The sequence below is a fragment of the Vanellus vanellus genome, assembly GCF_965231255.1.
Source record: "Vanellus vanellus genome assembly, chromosome: 1".
Taxonomy (NCBI): domain Eukaryota; kingdom Metazoa; phylum Chordata; class Aves; order Charadriiformes; family Charadriidae; genus Vanellus; species Vanellus vanellus.
The window spans coordinates 68,860,721-68,880,928 of record NC_138905.1 but is presented as its reverse complement, the minus strand read 5'-3'; the positions used below and the strand labels follow the sequence as shown (position 1 = coordinate 68,880,928).

Genomic DNA, 20,208 nt, shown 5'->3' with positions numbered 1-20,208 from the left:
ATATGTCCGTTGGTGGAGCAGCAAGTCAAGACCCACCCACCTCCTCCTAAATGACTGTGCTGATACTAAATTATTGCTTACACAATAAGAAAAACACATAATAATATGTTATTATTCTGCACTCAGCTTCTCAATTTTTAATAAGTGCCACTTATTATTACTTTGGTTGAACATTTTCATTCTTTATAATGTTCTAAACATTTCCAGAACAGATTTTGAGGATACACGCACAAATACTGGACTAATCATAAGACTTCTGTGTTAAATTATATTAGGTTATACTGCCTATTCATGCAGCTGTTTTAGAAGGAAGGTGGAATGTGGCGAGTTTATTGAAATCATTTGAACAATACAGTGTATTCCCAGGAGGAAACGATGACACAGACACTTTTGTGCTACATGACAGATGTTGAAATAGATGCCTTCAAGGAAGCTTGAGCTATTCTTTGACTTTTCGTGTAAGTAACCAATATAATCAGCTTGTCGGATGCATGTCCTGAGTAATGAAGACAAAGGTAGGCCTGCCACCATCATAAATGTTTTGTAACCTTGCAGAAATGGTGTAAGCATCTTGAGACTCGAGCACTACAATAACTAGATATAGAAACACAACCTCGCCGTACTCTTTCCCAATAGCAAAAAACCTCTTACAAATAGAGTTGAGAAACATTTTGTAGATACTGGGAAGAGAGGAGACAAAGACAATAGCCCTGATCACAAAACAGCAGTTCTCAAATGAACTCAAAGGACTGCTCTATGTAATGTGTTAAAACCATTCTGTTCATCATGCCAACAGCAATTATTATGCTCATAACATTGCCATAACGCTTAGTCTTTTATTAAACATGTAAGAAAAATTAGAGAAGCTCAATATAATCTATGAAGACTGCTTTTTATTATATCAATATATCTTTTTGTTTGTTGTCAAGATCTTTTTAAATAAAGACCCATCACAATCTGGTGATTTAGGATCACACCGGCAAACTGTGGAGGGTAGCACTGACACTAAATCTGCTTTTACTAATTCACCTGTTACCACTCCTGGAGCAGACTTTATTTGTGATAAAATAGCTTTTTCTTTTCTTTTCTTTTTTTTTTTTTTTTTTTTACCTGTATCTTCTTTCTAAACAACTAAACTTAGTCTTAGTTAGGAATTTCTAATTGTGGCTAAACCAAAAATACTTGCTCCAAAAAGTACTCATTGAGCTCCATGCAAAAGAATACATGACCAAGAAAATTTGAGAAGAGCAGGACAAATGAACAATGCTTTTATTTAACATTGATGTTTTGAACGTATGCATCTAACATACCGGACTTGTAAACTTAAGCCTTGAAAAGGGAAACGACTACTAGTACTCGAGTACAGAACTTTTTACCTGTTAAAATGATGAAAACTTTACAAATTTTATTACTTTGGTGACTATGAAAAGACGTATTTAATATTGTAATGTTTCTGAGGATGGAGAGTGAAATAACTTCATCAGGTACTTCAGTGCTTAGATCTTTAGGGCTTAGTGCAGGGAGATGCATACTTAAATATGTAAGATGTAGTCAGCTAGCTTGCATTAGCTGGAGCTCAGCTGGACAAAGAACTTAGTGTCCTGGACGCTTACTTAGTAATCCCTTCCCAATCTCTAAGAATAACTCCATATGTATTTGCTTCTTGACCTTGTTCTAGAAAGTCTGAGCAATACAGTTTTGCCTCCTAGAAAAAAGCCCTCAACGCATTATTTTAATAGAACAGGACCAGGAAGTGACTACACGTGCAATCCTGCTGACAGCTCTGAGAAGACGGCAGCATCTGAGAAGCAGCTCAGGGCTACAACCTTTTAAGCCAACTTGGCAGGAGCCAGCACAGCACTGCTGCCCACAGAGTTACGTGAAAGGCACGCTGACTCCACAGCTCTGGAGCAGAAACCACCAGGTTCTGAGGTTGTTTCTCTTTGAGAGTTGTATTTAAAAAGCTCTTGTTATTTTTTACAGGTGGAAAAAAAATATACTGCTCTCACTTGAAAGGTGTGAAGTTTTGCTAAGACAATGGGTGAAAATTGACTCGCGGATGAGATAAGTGATAGCTGGGGATGGAAGAACATCTTTTTTCTTATGCATTACAGGTTTAGGTGAGAAGAGGGTGATGATGTACGACCTGGCTTCCTTCCGATCCCAGTCAGTGACCAAAATATTTATGCCAGTGAAAGCTTAAAACCTCTACCACTGCACATCAGAAGAAACCAGAGCATCAAAAAAACACTAAGATGTGATCTCTGCTCATCCCCTCAGTCATTCCAATGACTGCTAGAGTTTTGCTGAAGCTAACCACACACAGAAGCTTGCTATTATCAAGATCTCAACTGAAGCTATATATCCTATAACAAAAAATGTGAAAGAGCCATGTATTTCAAGAAGTAAAGGTGTGTTTCAACAGACAAAATTGTTCACCGTCTCACAGCACAACGGACTTACACAATCGACTTTCTGTGGGTGGAATTTATCTCTGGATTTATACAGGTGTTTCTTGTACAAGCTAAGAGAGTAAGCTTGTTTTAAGCGGACTACTAGCATATCAAAAATCTGACGGATCCAGTTTAGAGAGTACTTGGTTCCTGCTTAGATCATATCTAGAAAAACTAGCACCTTAAATCATCCCTTGTCTTTCAAGATACAATACCACAAAGTTAGGCAATTTTTTTAGACACTTTAGGATAATCAAAAGATACTCTAAATACATTTGTTCTAAGAAGAAATAAAATATTCTGATGACTTAATGGAGCAAAAGAGTAGAAGAAAGAAAAAGGTGCATATCAGATTCCCAGTTGTGGTGTCAAGATTGTAGGTGTGGGAACAACTGATAATGGGCGCATTATTGTTGCCACATTGTTTCTGTTGCTTTTGCTTTATGGAAAAGTATCCAAGTTTGGATGTCTGCCTGAAACATGAAAAAAATCAATAGAGTGAAGTGACAGACCATGATCCACGACCTCTGCTTTTTTCTAGCTATCGGTATCCTGGGAAAGACAGGCTGGCTTGGAGCTCTGGTCATTTTCACTTTCTTTAGAGTAATCTGGTTTGATTCTAAAGAAACACTTATTCTTTTAATAGTAATCCCACAATCCTCACTGATGATTCAGGACCAGAGCCAAGAATATCTCTGTAACAGTATCTATGTAGCCATTACTCTGGTATGGAAATTGGAGGTGCTTCAAATAGCATGTAAAGCATACCTTCTGCAATCAAATCCTTTGTTGCCCATCTCTGCTTCTTACGAGAAAACTCCAGGACCAGGACAATAAAATATGGATATCAGTCCATTACTTATTTTTTGCTGAACAATCTTTGCCTCTATGCCTTAGAAGAAAACATCCTACTGGCTAAAACTTCAGAGCTATATCATGTGTGAGAAAGGGGTGCTGATCAAGAAGAGGGGTGAAAGGCTTTGTGGCTTTCTGACTATTTTCCAGAACTGAAACAAGACAAAGTCTTAACCAAAGAAAAATATCCTGTGATGTGATATGTGCGTTGTAGCTGCATTTTGGAATTCTGCATGCTAAACATATACTGTTTCACATGGGAGAAGTCTGGGTGTCACTGTCAGCTCTGCTGAAAGGAGACATGTCTGCAATGGCGCGCTACTGTTTTTAACAGAGCTTGGAATTGCTAAAATGATTCTACAAGACCTGAAAAAGCAAATATCATCAAGCAAAAGATGAGGTTTGTGACTGAAGAACACTACAAAACTGACTCGCTTCCCTTCTTGAGAGCTGTTATCCCCAGGGAGAGCAGAAGAACATGCTGTAAGACAGGTGAGGTGGCAAGAAGGAGAAAATGGGCTGCTGTGTGAACGGTGCTAGTAGCACATGAACAAACCTGTCTGTCAGGAGTGCTAGAGTCAGTTGTACAGGCTCAGCTTCAGTTTAGGTAACACTCAGTGGTACAGGCTTAGCTTCTTCAGCAAAGCGAGCATCTTCAGTTCACAACATCGGACATCTTGAAATGTCCTAACAGGCAGGCAAGGCATGTGCTTGCTGCACAACCCAACACGGTCGATCTTTTAAAATGCTAGCTAATGTCAGAGTCACTACAGCTCACATAAACATAGCTCACATAAGTTAGCTTGGGTATTTCAGATAGGGCTAGTAGTCTAGCTGTGGCAGCAGCAACTCAGCAGAGAGGAAACTGCCTATTTCTCTCTCCATTTTGGGCAGGTTCTGTAGCCTGTACTGAGCTGTACAGCAGCTCACAAGCAGTAAGCAGACTTCAAAACAGCCTGAATATTACCAAGGGAAACCTGAAATGTCAGTAGTGTAGAAAATCTAGTGAAAAGAGGTTAGGATTAACTCTGAATTGGACAAAAAGAAGTACACTTATAGAGAAGAGGTGTTGTTTTTTTTTTTCCCATTTAGGCTGAAGCCTTTCACTGCATGTGGACTATGATCACCACAGACTGGAGCAGTACCAAGACCAGTTGGTTCAATTCTGAAGAGATAGTGGTAGAGATACTCTGAAGATCAGTATCAACATTATTTGCTCGGTTTGTAGTCTTAGGAAAAAAAAAATACAGAGAAAGATGGGTTTGCCTTTTTTTCAATAGATGACTACAGATTAGCTACATGGGAGTAGAGCTGCCTCTGGAATACTTCTGATTCATCCACAGTCTCCACTCTGTTTGCAGTTCAGCTGGGACTGAGAGTTCTTATAGCTGATGCCAAAGACGCAGCAATAATGAATGACTCCAACTCTGAGATACAGAGAGATCCAGGGGACTAAAATGTCTTATGGAAGGCAACAATTACTGCAGAGGCAAGAAATCACTGAAAATTGCCATGACTGAGTTCTTCTGATGCCAAATATCGTGAGCCTTTAAGCACTCCTGATGAGGTCGTCCTGTTGCATTTACTGGCCAACCTAATACTTTTGTGAACACACAGCAAAGAATAAAGAGCAAAGGCATGTCTTCTTCAGACCTTGAATGGCGATGCCTGATTTTGGGAAGATAACTGGGCAAGATGGCAACAGTCTACACTGCAGCTTGGTCTTCAGTACAAGCCTTGAATCAAGGAAAGCTTTACAAGTGTCTCTCAACCACAGAAACAGTCTCTTTTTTGAAGGAAAGCTTAAAAATTGGAACAATGTACTATTATACTACTACACGTTACTAATACTACTAACTGTAGAAGGCCTTCAGCAAAGCAGTATTTTCTAAATCTCTCTGCAGCAGAGAAGAAAGGGGTTAAAGAGTTGTACACCATTTAACTTCAGATGCTGAACAATATTTTTCCTAGAGAATACTTCAGCTGCAGTGACTTTAGTAAAAATGGCAGGTGCTAGCATCTCATGCACATGCTTACAGAGGCCCTAGAAAAATACAGACACAGCACAGATGTGATTTCTTGTATGGGCTTGGGTGAGGATAGATAAGTGATTTGCTAGTTTGAGTGACCAAATATTTGAATGAACCTAGAAGATAAGGAACTACCGCTCATACAGATTCAGTTACCAAGTCCCATTAGTACCAAAACACCCTCGTGTACAGTGTAGCCAAAACCGTAGCACATCTCCCTGGAGCACTGCAGACACCAGTTTTGTTTCATTCCTCCTTTTCCTCTTTGGTGAACCACAGCATATTTTTGCAAATGGGCACATGAGACTTTCTAACTACTCAGTAACCCTCAGCACGGCAGGACTAATATGCTATATTCCTGGATAATAAGCTGTAGCAGGAGAAGTCCAATAAGGAGTAATAAAAAAGGTTCATCCCCAACACTAAAAATGTTTTAACTACTAGGGTAGCCAAGTTTGTCCTCTGGCTTACAAATACTAATAGAATCAAGATGTTTTTAAATGGTTCTCTACAGCACTTGGTTTCAGGAGACTATGTAATTCCTTCACAGCTCCTTCCTAGGAAAGAAGAGGAATCCTTTTGGTAAAACATAACAGAAATTGAATTTTAAAAAGCAGTTTTGTACTTTGCAGCACAGTTCTCAGGGCCATAAGGCTGGAATATTTATCAGCTGTATAATTAGAAAGAATAACAGGCTGCAAACTGCTGAATTAATGATGCTTCAAAACATAACAACTATACATATTTATTAAAAGAATATGTTTACATATGTCAGAGAGAACACAAATTCCATCTAGAAATGTTATAAATACATTGTTCTATATAATTGTATTTCAAATTATGAGATTTCTTTCTATGTGGAGCGCTTCTGAAAGTGCAGATGAGATACTATAAAAGCAATACTAAGATCAGCAGCAGCTTTAATTTTAATGTCACCGAGGAACTGGGATATTTCCATCAGGTCTAGTTTCATTATAGGGATCAAATCTGTTTTCTTTCTGGCAGGCAACAAACTACAGCATTTAAGGATCTGACACAAATTTGGATAGATCAGGTAGCTACAAGCTCATAGCAATCCAGTCAGTTCCTTCAACAGAGACTGCTGCTCTTCTGTGAGGGACGAGCGACCTGTCAGAGTTTTCAACCTGGCATATTAAGAAAAACTGTAATTATGGGTGTTATGCCTATAATATACAAGGCTTCAAACTGGAAATGTTCTGCTGTTTCATAAACAGTTTATTCACTCCAGCGGTAAGGGCATCAGTCGCCACAGAAGGAAAGAACTGTTACTTGGGTAGTACTTGCTTCAGTCATCTGATTTTTGCCCATGGCATTCACCCAAAGCCTACACAAAATGCTGATAAAAGCTTTTAAGACTTTTCTATCACAGACATTTGTAAGACTTACCATGGTGAATCACCATTACAATAAGAACTGTATTATTTGGGTATGAATTAAAAAAAAAAACAACTCCCATGAAATGACAACCACACTAAGGACTAGCAGGCAAAGAGATTCAGATAAAGCACTGCAGTATGATGAGAGCTCGACAGACATTTAGGCGACAGCTTACAATATAAAAGCATTAGGACACAGTATTTAGTAATTTCATGAGTTTGGTAGAATGACAGTGTTTGGGTGGGTCACACTTGAACAACTCTTAACAAGTAATTAGTAATACAACACACCACACAGCTGATCCAATGGGACAGTTCTGGTGCTAACACCATCCTTTTCACCATAAACTGTGCCAATACATCTACAGTGGTAGTTCCAAACTCAACATTTTTCTTCTACTTTTTTTTGCTGGTTACAGAACATCTTCGGAAAATTAAGAAACTGACTGTTCTGAACCACGGGGAGAGTAAATTTCACTTTCTAATACCCCGAGACCCTGGCAATTAACAGCCACTGTCCTCCCAGCGTGGTTACTGAGCCTGCAGTACCTTGCAGGGAAGAGGGAGTCCTCGCAGAGCTCTGGGTATCAGAATTTGGTTCTTAAAAGTAACCTTGAAAAGTACTGGTGGTCAGACCAGAGAACACCATTGCAAGATGCTAACAGACCACTACCTTAATACACAAGATGCCAAATTCTGCACCAGCTACTATTTCTGCAGTATTTAAGATGCAGCTCTATGAAAGCACAAAGTATCCCAAAGCGGGCAAAATATTTATCCAAAAGAAACAGTAGCAACCTCTAGCTGCAAGAAGGTGGGAAAAAATGTAACTTGGCAGTAGTACTACCTGCTCTTTTAATTACAGCTGGGAATAATCAAACCTCAGGCTGCAAATTAATTTCCCAAACACAGCCTTACATACTCAGTCAAAAGGGATAATACCACACTCCTGCCATTCCTGTACTTGCTTCTTGAATCAGCAAGTTACCTTTGCTTTGTCTGGATAGCACGTCAGCAGTCTTTCTCATCCCTGATCTACACTCTCACAGCTACCAAAAAAGGAATTGCAAATTCAAGCAAACCAACTGAGAAAAAAATAAAAAGTTGTTTGTCATCAGCAAATTGAAACCTCTTGAATTTACACCTTTTTACTGTTTCTTTCAATGTCATTACATACAAGTGACCACAACTGGAAAACAAGAGACAAAAATATAAATTCTTTGTGAATAGAGTTGTGTGGTCACAAAAGAGATGCCCCTTTAATTTTCCATTGTATGAATGGTCTGATAATAAATCAATGTTAATTTTAGACACAAGAAGCATTACCACTTGTGCAGTCCTCGTTTGAAAAAAAAAAAAAAAAAGATACTGATAACCTATTTAGACTTTCCTATACACATTTTCTCTAACATCTAAACATCTAGAATCACAGAAGCATCATTCCTTACTAGGATTGAAAAGCAATGCTTTTCAAAGTCCTTTCCCTCAACATATTTGATATAGTCAGAAGTAATCCTATAAATATTTTATATTACCTTTCCCATCAATGTTTTAGCCCTTCTTTTACCTAAGTTTACCATCTTAATTTTACCACTTTGGCACTTGAGGCAAAGATTTGCAATTCCTAGCCCTGCTCACATCTCAGCTCTGAGCACTCAGAATTGCAGTACAGCTCTAGACTGTGTCGCCAGCATGCCCAGGAAAAAAATCCAAAGCATTCGCAGAGGGACCTTCCAACCCACTGCTAAGCTCCTGAACTATTTTTATTGATTAATTCTTCCAGTGAAAAAGAGGCTGCTGCATATCACAGCTGCTAAACTGATAGTACATGAGCCTTACCTACTTGCCTGTGAAGAGTGGGAGTTCTTGAAGATGGTACATTTTAGAAGGAACCTTCAATCCTGGCACCTGATGTTATGGGATATTTTTCCCTGTAAAGGGTAGTATGTTTTTTTAAGATGACTTGCCTTGTTTTACCAGCCTTTGGTGCTGAAGCTGGATGAGAGACAGAAGTACTCACAAGGCTCTCAAGTTCCAGAGAGTTGGCTTTTCTGAGAAGGAAGTTCTGAAACTTGCGCTGTCTTTCTTCATCTGCAGTTTAACAGCAGGGCAAAACTTAAGGTACAATTTTCATCCAGGCAATACAGGCCACCAGAATACATCCACCAGATTTTGAAAAATGACCTTATAAGAAAAGCAGCTCTAGTTTCTTTTCCTGTGACACAGTCAAGTACAGGTTGAGCTTTAGCTTAGCATGTGGTTTCACAATTGGCTTAAGCTGACACAAGACGGGGCTGTTGCTGAAAAAGATGGTTCTGCCCTCCCATGTTCAGGTTGCTGCCCCCTCCCTGTGGTCCCTGTAGCTTGGTGATGCAGTTAAAACCCAGCCCTGAATAAACAGGAGGAACCCAAATCTGACCACAGGTTCCCTGGAGGAACTGCAGTTCTTCAAGATGCTGTGACAGTGTCAAACACTTAGTTGCCAAAGCCAGTGCTGCCAAAACATAAGAATGGGAAGTGAATCAAGGAATTCACATTGATTATAACATATTAAACAACCACAATTACCAGAGTGAAAACAATTGTTCTCTAATTATGTCTTCGCGAATTACACCCCAGGTGAAAGATAGTAGAAAGAAATTTCAGCTACATCAGTCAAACAATGACAGCAATACTGCAGTCTTAGTGTGGTTTCTAATGATGTGAAAAACCCAAGTTATGATTTATGACACAGTTATTTTAAGAAAACTATCCAACCTTTAGCCTCAAATCAAAGACACAAGCTGATAGAGAATCCCCCTCCTTACTAAACAACTACCATGACTGTTATTTCTGCTTAGTATAATTCATCTCACTTCTCTCTGCATCTGTCTCATTTCCATGCTTGACATATTCATTCTGAGAGGGCATCAAACTTTCCTTTCTTTATATTTTATCTCTCTACTCATTGGAAAGCAAGGCAAAGGCATTCATTTTATTTTGGGATCATATGCATACTATCGCTAATCCAGCCCTGTCCTCAGTGCATTCAGGTTCCACTTCTTTTCCCAATCTTTTTATATCTATGGCTATAGAATGTTTTATTATTTTTTTAATTTCCTTTGGAAGGTCTAATTCAGCATGGGTTTTCACAATTCTCACTTTATTCCTGTAATTTCTGCCTCCCAGAAACATCTCTCTCTCTTGACCAACTTTTAAGGCTGCTACTAATTGCCTTTTGGATGCAGACACACAGCTAGTTAGGTTTGTAACTCTTCCTTACACTTTTCCCCCTTTGTTTGGGATGCAAAGACCTCATAGCTTTGGACTTTTGATTTAAATAAATTACCTGCATCTCCTCACTCAAATCTCTGAGTCCTTCTGTCCGATTTACTTGCTACCTAATGTTAATTTTTCAGCTTACTACTTTGAAATGTAAAAATTTACTTGTTTAGCATAGTTTTTTTATTTAAATATAAGTGTACTCAGTTTGTGGTCACCACAGCTGAAGACAGTTTTCTTCCTCAGTATCATCAACACTTACTAGAATCCTGAAGTCTCAAACCAACATAACTTCTTGGTGATCTAGGAAATACTGATTTAAGAAGTTAAGAAGTCCAGCAGTTTCTCTGATTTGTATCCAATAAATAGATGTCTCCCATAAAAACACATTTCTCCATTGTTATTTACACCTACCACAACTCTACACATAAAATCCATAGCAGGCTACCATCCACTCTCTTTTTGTATAACTCCTTTTACGGTCCTCACGTTATTTTGACTTGAAGTAATGCTATTTCATTTATGCTATCACTTTTTTATTTCCTCAGAATCTCCAGTATCATTAATACATGTCACCTATACTTTCATTTCTAGCTTTCCTGAACAACTTGTACCCACGTTCCAGCTGTGAATATTATTCTATTTCCCATTAATTGCCATTATCCCTGTGACATCTGGTTTCATGTTACATACCAGGGGTGTAGAGGTACTTTATTTTGTTGCTCTTTGACAAACATCTCAATTTTCCTCTGCATTTCAACAAATGTTCTTGTTAGAGTTACAGACTGCTTCCGTTATTTATTGTCTGTCTGACTACCAACCTGGATGTGTCTCACCTAACGTCCTCTTTTCTAAGGGTTCTTTTCTACGATAGTCCAAGTCTCTTTTCCAGAACCACCTTGTCTGATTTCTAAAAAGATGTATTTCCTATAAGGTCAAACACAGTATACGGGACTGCTAACAATAACTCTGCAAAGGATGTCTTAGAGTTTGGTGGTAGTAACAACAGCAGCACGAACGCCGACATCTGTTCCATCCTAATCTTAATGCTTACTACCTGGATTTCAGTCTTCTCTGGTTGCCGCTGCTGCCCAGGAGATGGATTGAAAAGGGAGCGCAAGAAATGCCAAGTGTCTGGATAAGGCCAGGAATAGCAGCATCAAGGAAAGAAGTGGACAGAAGCGGTTTCATTCAGCACTGAGCCATCACTTTGCCTCCTGCTCCTGGTAGCTTCAATGACTGTTGCTTAAGTAGTGCCAAAAAAGGGTTTCTAAGCAAACAGAAGTTGTTGAAAGGGTTGAGGACAGGAATGGAGCAGGTGTCAGGGACTAGGGATAAAATTTGGATATGTTCCATAATTGCAGCAGAAGGGGCTTGAGAGGTTTCACTTAATTTCCTTTTTCAGATCTGGGTCTGAAAGTAGGTGTAGCTACTTGCAGTCTCTTAGAGCAGAAGATTTGTTTGAATTTGCACTACGGTGTATTCTGATGAGCTCTGAAGGTAAACAGTTTTCCAGATGCTTAAAGCAACTGGCATTCTACAGTAAGTAAGGAGCATCCTACCATCTTCTTTTCTGTCTTTATCTCTATGCAGTCCCTGTTCTTCATGGGAAGAATAAGAAGAAATTGGAGCTGCATGCTGTAAAAACATTTTAGGAGAATGAGTACATGTACTCTGCTCCAGAACCAGCACTGTTAAGCCTGATCTAAATCATGGAAACAGACCGTTGACAACCCTTTATTACCAGATCCCTGCTAAACATAATGATACATTCTATCACACACAACTTTTTTTCATGTACAGATTTAAAGGAGTTTCATAAAAAAAAATCATGAAGCTCAACAATCTCAAAGTAAGCTGTTATTGTCTATGTTTTGTAATGAGACACAAGTACATGAAATTTAACCAACATGTTGAAAGTGAGAGAGCAAGTCATTCGTATGTGAGGGAATTGGAAAAAACTCATTTTAGCACATTCCAGCTACCAACACCTTCTCAATTGAACACATTTGAAGCTGTGTTTATCCTGTAGTTTGAAAGAAACTCCCATGAAAATTGCCTTATGGAGGAAATAGTATCGCATGTAAATTTACAGATATAACTCCAGTATCTTAGAAAAAGTAAAAAACCCTCTAAATTCACGGATATGAAACAGAAGAAACAAACCTAAACCAGCTTGTATCACACAGAGAGACTGGCTCTCATAGAAATCTGTCTACACGATAGATAAATGGAAGTTCCCATACCTTCTTGTAGGTAACATCTTGCTTTTTTTTTTTTTTATATAGTCAGCCTTTAAGTGGTTCTACCATTGCTAAGGAGTATAATTTGGCATCTACTTAGGTATTGAGACTTGTGACTAGGCTAATTTTTTGAATGACAATTTCTTGCTAAATTTCAAGATGTTTAAATTTTATCTATTTTATGGAAAAATAGTGCGTATTTTCCAAGGCTGACTTCAGGATGATAAGGCTAAGGCAGAAATTTGAGTGTGTTGCAAGGAACAGGACTACTTTACAGGTTACAGCTTCTTCATTCTAACAGTATTATTTACAAACTATTAGAGGAAAAATGTCTCTTTCTGTCCATTCCCCATAATGTCTAAGCTATTTAAAAAGATTAGATAAAGACAGACAAATTCATGGCAAGAACAAGTGGAGATTTACATTTAGTTGTATGAAGATTCACAGTGGATGGGCAGAAAATAACTGAAACGCAGGGTGAACATTAGGGAATTGGACATCTTTTAATCCTGAAACTCTCCTTAAGAAATGGGTATTTTGCACAACATCAGGAAAAAATCTGAACATTTTCTGAAGTGTATGGACCAATGAATTGCAGGAAAATATAAGGATGCTTCATGCAGAACAAATCTTTTAAAAATGGAGATGGAAAGACCACCAACAAAGAAAAGTGTTAGATTTTTAAAACTAACAACTGCTAACTGCAAAACACATAAACAAACATAGTCAATTGAAATAGAAACATGGCTTAGTGGAGCTGAGAGTCAAGATCTATTCTTCATGCCTGTCACTTGTGGTTTGACCAAGAGCACATCATTTAAATACCTCTGTAAATGCAAATACTACTATTTACTTAAGAGAAGGATTGTACGAGTACATCTGGTAATGTCTGTAAAACAGTGACATCCTGACCTGAAAACAGCCAGGTCTCTTTTTGGTTTTACGTATTGTCAGTTTAAAGGAAAAAGGGGATTACCAAAATCTTGCAAACTTCAAGCTGCTTTATTTTTGCTAAGAGTACCATGATTGCACCGAGATTTTCACTTCTTCACATAAGAAACTTGAGGAGCTACAAGGCCACAAAACTACGAAGGAAACACCTGAGAAGCAAGAGGATTCCCCTACCACCAAACCCCGAGCAGACACACAGCAGAGAACTCTCGGGCAAGACAAGTGAAACTGCCAGCTCGGAGCAAACCTGCGTTTATGGATTTATGGCAGCCTCCCAGTTACAGGCCCATCTGGGTTGGAGGCGGGGGGGGGAGGCTGGGAAGACCATGCGCCGGTTACATTTTTGCCATTCCTGCTGCGGTATGGCCTGAATAAATCACAGGGCTGAGGTCAGAACAGCCAGCCCATAAAGTGATTCATGGGCCCAGCAGCACATTCCCCCAGGACTATGTACTTTATTACAGTAAACCTCAGAACAAGATACAATTTCCTGTCTCAAGGAGCAGCCTTTAAATCAGGACACCTGGACAGCCCTGCAACCACTTACAGAAACAATAGGTCTCAGCCCCACCGCTGCCTCTCCTTGCTGGCCTGCGCTGCGCGTAACACTAAATATCACCTACAGAAACCACCTCCTTCTGCAACAGATTACCGTGGTGACAAGACCGTGGAGTCAACGTACTGATATAATCCTATTCTTCAGCCATAGCTCCCCACCCAAGAAATAAATATTCTCCATCTGTTGTTTTTCTTTCCATTTTAGCTTTTAGGTCTCTTCTGCACTGTAAGAATTTGACCCCAAAAGTTAAGGCAACAAAGGAATTGAAAGGTAACTCATTGGTCTCTCTGTTAGATCCTTCACCAAGAGGGGCTGTTTTTTGGGTTTTTTTTTGCAAGCTGAAGAACCTGCTGTGCAATTTAGGTTGTAATATGAATGTTCTCACTGTGATCAAGGACTGTGATCTGAATTTTGGGTTTGGCACCTGGAAAGAAACTGAGGTGGTGACTGAGATGACGGTACTGTTGGACTCCTGAAAACTCACTCTCAGCTAAGAGTAAGCTTGCTCTTAGGCCACAGGTTGTGTTTTCAGGACAAAGAACAAGGGAAAACTCATTTTAAGCCATGAAACAAAGCAGTGGGTATTTCCTGCTCTAACTATTCTGGGGAGCCTTATCTCTAAACACTTAAATGACACAAGGCCTTCTGGGCTGTACAGGAGCAACCTGCCATGACTGCCTTGTATTTTAGTTGTCCCTCAGATAAAGGTGAGGCATGTGCCAACTGCTATTCTCCTTGGAGGCAACAGGACACTCTTCAAATGGAGGCATCCAATGTTCACACAAAGTGGGACAGAAGAAAAACTTGCTTTGCCTCCTTCAGATCCATAATGGATCACCGGAATAAGAGTTTCACTCAGGTATATTTTTTCAGTATGCATCATTCGACAATGAGGAGCATGAATAAGAACAGGGAAGGAAGCTTCCCTTTCAGCATTTATCAGTAAAAGGCAATTTTTCTCATGGCTTTGCCGACATTAAGTCATTCTGTAGAATCACTCTGCAAACAGCCGAAGAGATACTGATTACTTTCACTCTTCAAAGTTCTTTCAAATCTTAAAACTATAGACATAACACAGTAACACGTCCCTGGGGAGCTGCTTCATGGAAAACATAGCTAGGAATAAGAAGCTTACATATACTGAGACACACTTGAAAGACTTTCAGAGGACAAGAACATAAGAGAAAGTAATAGAAGAGGGGAAGTTTGGGGGAAATTAAGGGGAGACTTCATCAAACACTGAAAGTTAAGAAGGCTATTGAATGGGTCAAAGTAAAAAAAAAATCTAGATAAGGAAAGATGTAAACAGAAGGATTGATAAAACAGATGTAAGTAAAGCCAAACCCATCAGATTTGTCCAAGACTGAGCCCTCCTGAAGCTATTTGTTTCATAATTACTTTTCCTACAAGTGAAAAAAGTTATGTGGAAAACTACTTCTTCCACCTGCTTATTCTATTTTGTTTTATAGTACTTACAGGATCTCCTTCACTTTTGCGGAATGTTTCAGAGCTTACAGTAGGCAGAATCAAGGCTTATTCATTGATTTTATCCAGTCTGATTTCCTGTACAGAACAAATACTTACATCGTATCCAGTTGCTCCCACTGAAGCCACTAACTTATTCTGGAGGGTAGGAAAAGGACATCCACTTGTGACTGAAAGCCATGAGAACTAGCTGCTATCCTTGTGAGTTTGTCCCAGTGGTTAATAATTTTTGCTGTCAGAAAGTCTTATGTCTTTCTAATCCTATTTTTTCTGTCCTTAGCTTCTAGATAATGATCCTTGTTTTGCCTGTCTCTAGTGGAATAAACAGTGTTTTAATGTCACTATTATTTAATTATCTAGATATTAGAACTACACAGGGTACTGTGACAACTGTATCAACCACCCTATGAAAGAGAAGTAAAATCCTCATTCTGTTCATACTCATTAATCCTACTTCTATGTAGCCAAAGTCCTGCTGCTGCCAACATCACACTGCTTTCTTCCATAACATTGCTACATCTTTTTCAAGTCATTCCTTTCAAAATAGCGTACAATAGTCTCCATATTGTTCTAATTTATACGCCTAATGTTCAGATGGACTTTATGTAAATGAGTTCACATTAAGAAGCAATTGAAAGTGCCCCACATGTCTGTTCTCACCATTAGTTAACACTATGCCATTTTCTTTATCACCTGCAGGTTCCATTGACTGTCATTTTATACTTCCAGCTCACTGATAAAATGATTATTAGCATCAAGCCTAGTACCAAAATCTATGAAGCTCAAATATAAATATCACTGTTCAGTTTTAATTGTAATTGATAAATGCTGACAGATAATGCTCACTTTAAGCATATTGTCTATCCAGCCTTAATACATGATGTTGGGAATTGGTCATTTACAGAAGTTTATATGTAACGCAAAAAGTTATTTCTATTAAACAAGTTAATCTGTTTTAAAACCTAACTTTAGAGATAATCAAGGAATCATACCACATTATTTTGACACTATACATCTTACACAAATCAAGTTGACTGGTATTAATTAAAAGCCTTTTCTTTAATTCTTTACATTATTGGAATCTTTCATCAGCTTATTCATTACTTTGATCACAAACTGTAACAGTTAATCAATTCATAGCAAGTCATCCTGCCTGCTATTCTGCAACACTTCCAGAACTTTAGCATTTCCATAACTTCTAGAATTTCACCAGAATTCCAATATTTATTAAGCTTTCAAGGAGCCAAAATTCCCTTCAGCCCACTTCTCTTAGTGTTTTTAGATACCAGAAATCTTGGCGTGCCACCTTCAACATGTGTATAACATCTTCAGCAGTTTCTTATATTGAAAAGAAAGAGGTATGGAATGCCACAGTGCCTCTCTAAAAAAAGAAGCAAAACAATTTCTGTTCAATTCCTGAGTGATCCAAATTAAAAATAAAGGATGTCACAAACCAGTAAAATAATATTTTAGGAATATTGCAAATATCTCAAATGGCTTAATGAACTGAAGACAAAAAAGGAATAGATCTTTCTTGACTTTGTTTTTCCAGTAATTCTAATTATGCTGATTAATTTACTAGCAAAAGAAAGCAGCAAATTTGTATAATTGAACAGGTTTTTAATAATTTGAATGCTGGCATTAAGAAAAAACAGTGGTCATTTCACGACCACAGCAAATATGAATGGTGTTCTCTCTGAAACCAAAGACAAAATTGCCATTGACTTCATATAGTAAGAGCTGTATTAAGGGACTGGATTCCCTCTGCCTTCTAAATGGCTTTAAATACTTATTAAATATTCCTGAAAAACTTTCAGCGTTCCATCTATCTATTAAAAATACACATAAAATCATATTTAATAAAAAAGCATTTTAAGGTTGCAAAGTGAAATTTGCGGAAGTTGAGAAATGTAATCATAACACTATCTACTTGTGGGGATACTTTACGCTGCATTAGAATTTTATTAAATGAACATATACAGGTTTGACTTAGAAACCTCCACATCATTTAATCTTGAAAAGATTATTTACCCGTGATAGTAATACATTTTGGGACTATGGCAGGAGAGCACCTTAAGTTGCTTAGCAAAATCATCTTCAGATAAAATAGAGATTAGCACCAATAGATCCATAAGAATTTTCCAGCTAAACGTTTGCAGCAAAGTGTTTAACTGTGACATGATCTTAAAGGTCCCTTCCAACCTGGACAATTCTATGATTCTATACAGAATGACTTCAAGGTGGAGTTAAAGGGTGGAGTTAAAAAGCAAGTTTTGATTTTTAGGCTTTATCTAGAATGTGCAATCCCCAATCCTATTTTCAAAAACTCTGACAGGTAATGTGCTATTATTAAGATGTTTTCATGCAAAACATAGTAGAGAAGCAAAAGGAAATATAAGTGTTTGGCTTTTTTTCTTCACGTCTTGCTTTTTTACTTACTGGTGTGATAGGGAAAAAGGGAAGATACTGGTAACTAAGTAGAATAAATGGTAGAAATGAGAATGATCTCCTCTGTCCTCTCCAATTGATGGCGGGACTCTACATGATCTTATATTCAAATGTAATGCTATCACATCTGTGTCAATCAAGACATCCATTCGTGGTGTTTAGACCCGAAAGCTCATTTGTGCAACAATAGCAAACACGCCAGGGATGCCATGAATAGCTCAGTAATGTGCCAAACTCTCTAACTTTTCCAGGCGATTTTTTTAGGTTATAGCAAATACCGAGGGAACTTTTTTTCCCCCTTCTCTCCAGACGAGCGTGTCCTATGAAAGCGTTACCCGTGGTGTAGCGTGGTAACCAAAGTCTACCACAAGCCATAGCGAGGGGATTAACACCGCTAACTTTCATGTGGCCTTGGAGCCGTCGCCACGCTCCTCAGAGAGATCAGCGCCTTTTCGTCTGGCTGCAAAGGGAACAGTGTGTTCGGGGATGTATGAAAGCCCCTCTTCCCCAGCACGATGCTGAGAGAGGCCAATGCGTGTTCATAGCAGAGGTCACTCTGAGGGGAGGAAAGCAATAACAACCTGACTGGAACAGACACCTTCTTCACAGAGAAGTCAGTCATTTACGTTTTCGGTCTTGTACACCTCACTGCAAAAGATTTTGAAGTAGTTCATTTAAAAATAGAGCAGGGAGTCTGCTCTCAAAGCAGAAATAAAGTACACACACTAAATATAATCTATTCCAGCCTATAGAAAATACTGGTGAGAGTAATGGCCCAGAAGACTCTCTGGGAAAAGAACGTTTTAGAACAAGGAGCCTAACACACTGAAACAGCTTTACAATATTAAAGTTAATGGCAGTTTTTCATTAATATGGCTAGTCAATATTATTTTGTTTAAATTAGAATCTTACCATTTTTTGATGTCTCGAGTTAGCTATCTAATTGTAGACATTTTCTTTTCCTTTTCCTCTAGTAGAGACTACTGAAAAGAGTGGAAGAATGCTACCTACAGGAGAACTTTCAGTTTCTATTAAACCCTTTCAGAGCAAGGAGTGATGTAGCCATAAACCAAAGCAGTGAAAGAAAAAAAAACAGCTGAGAAGAGATCCCAGGTTCTCCAAGACAGACTCGAAAGGGTAGTAGAGGACTGCGTGACCTCAGACAGCGCATTGCTTCCTCTCAAAAAAAAAAAAAGCAATTTATGACCAATGAGCAATTCAACCATGAGAAACAAGATCAGACAATTTGCCTCCCCAAAGGACACAGACAAAAGCTGTGTTTATATTAATTGACATCCTCTCCTTAATTTTCCAGGCAGTTGAATCACTCCAAGCCCTCACACATTCTGCAGAGTTCTCACAATCATGAAAAAACTAATTCAAATCAAACAACGCAAAATGAGTGTGTATGACACGCACCCCACACAAATATGGGACTTCAAATAAACGTGTCTGAATAAGACAGTAACTCTTCCTAATTCTAAACAGCGTTTTCTTATAAAGCCTGAGAACTTTTTCAGATGCAGAATAGGTAAAGGAGGAATGTCCATGCTACTCAGTAATTTTGGGAGGGGAGAGTGTGGGTAGAGAAGAAGGGGGTTTTTCAGTGCAATTTGGTTACAAAGCTTGTTTGCACAGGGCTGTGCTGGCCTCATGGTGACTATTCATAAGAGATCCCCAGAAGAGCTGTAAAGTCTGCCTATAGCCCAGGTGCTATAATTGCTGTCTGTCAAAACAGAGCTGTTTTCTCAGCAAACATTTCAGAATGCCCAATGCTAAGTTGATTAGTTGGGGGTTTTCTGGGGAGGAGTATCAGGATGATGACTGAGCGCCAGAGTAAAACCGATGACTCCGAAACAAAACTGATTTCATTAAAACACTCCAGAGAGCATTTGATTTCTCAGTTAAAAGAGAATTCCTGTCCTTGGAAGGGAAGGGAAGCGGGCAGTGAGAAGGAGTTATTACCAACACTGTCCAGTTCCCATTGTACGAAATATGAATCTGTTCAAGAACCAAACTGAGAGGTGTTATCAGTAGAGAAACTGGCTCAGCTGCCCCTCAAGCACAGCGTTCACATACCGAAACGATACCCAGGTCGCCGAGAGGACTCCCTTTCAGTCCACCCTGCACCCAGCGCCGAGAGGTCTCTCTCTCGGCCAGTTGCTGAGGCTTTCCCTGTGCACAAGAGCTTTGAGAACCTCCATCTTCACAGCGAGCCTAATTCGAATCCAGCCCGCTCTGTGTTGGTAACGTGGAAAGACAGAGCCGGTTCCGAGGTGCTGGCAGCAGCGCTGACCACACAGAGCCTATTCAAACCACATCATGAGATCATCTACCCGATTTGTACACAGGCTGAGCCTGTGCAGGTCCCAGACACCTGAGTATGTGAGCTCTCTAAAAAAACCTGCCACTTCTTGCACCAAGCCGCATACAGAAATATCAGGGCTGGGAGAGGGGGATAGCAGGCGGAGGTGGCACGAGGGAAAAAGGAAGGAAATTAGGAGCATATAATGGAGTGAGGCTTCA

General features: G+C 39.0%; 1 protein-coding gene across 1 annotated transcript in view; it reads right to left on the bottom strand.

Moving 5' to 3' along the window:
• ERC1 (ELKS/RAB6-interacting/CAST family member 1) overlaps positions 1-20,208 on the bottom strand; it is a 291,534-nt gene that overhangs the window by 50,651 nt on the left and 220,675 nt on the right. The gene's annotated exons all lie outside the window — the stretch shown is intronic.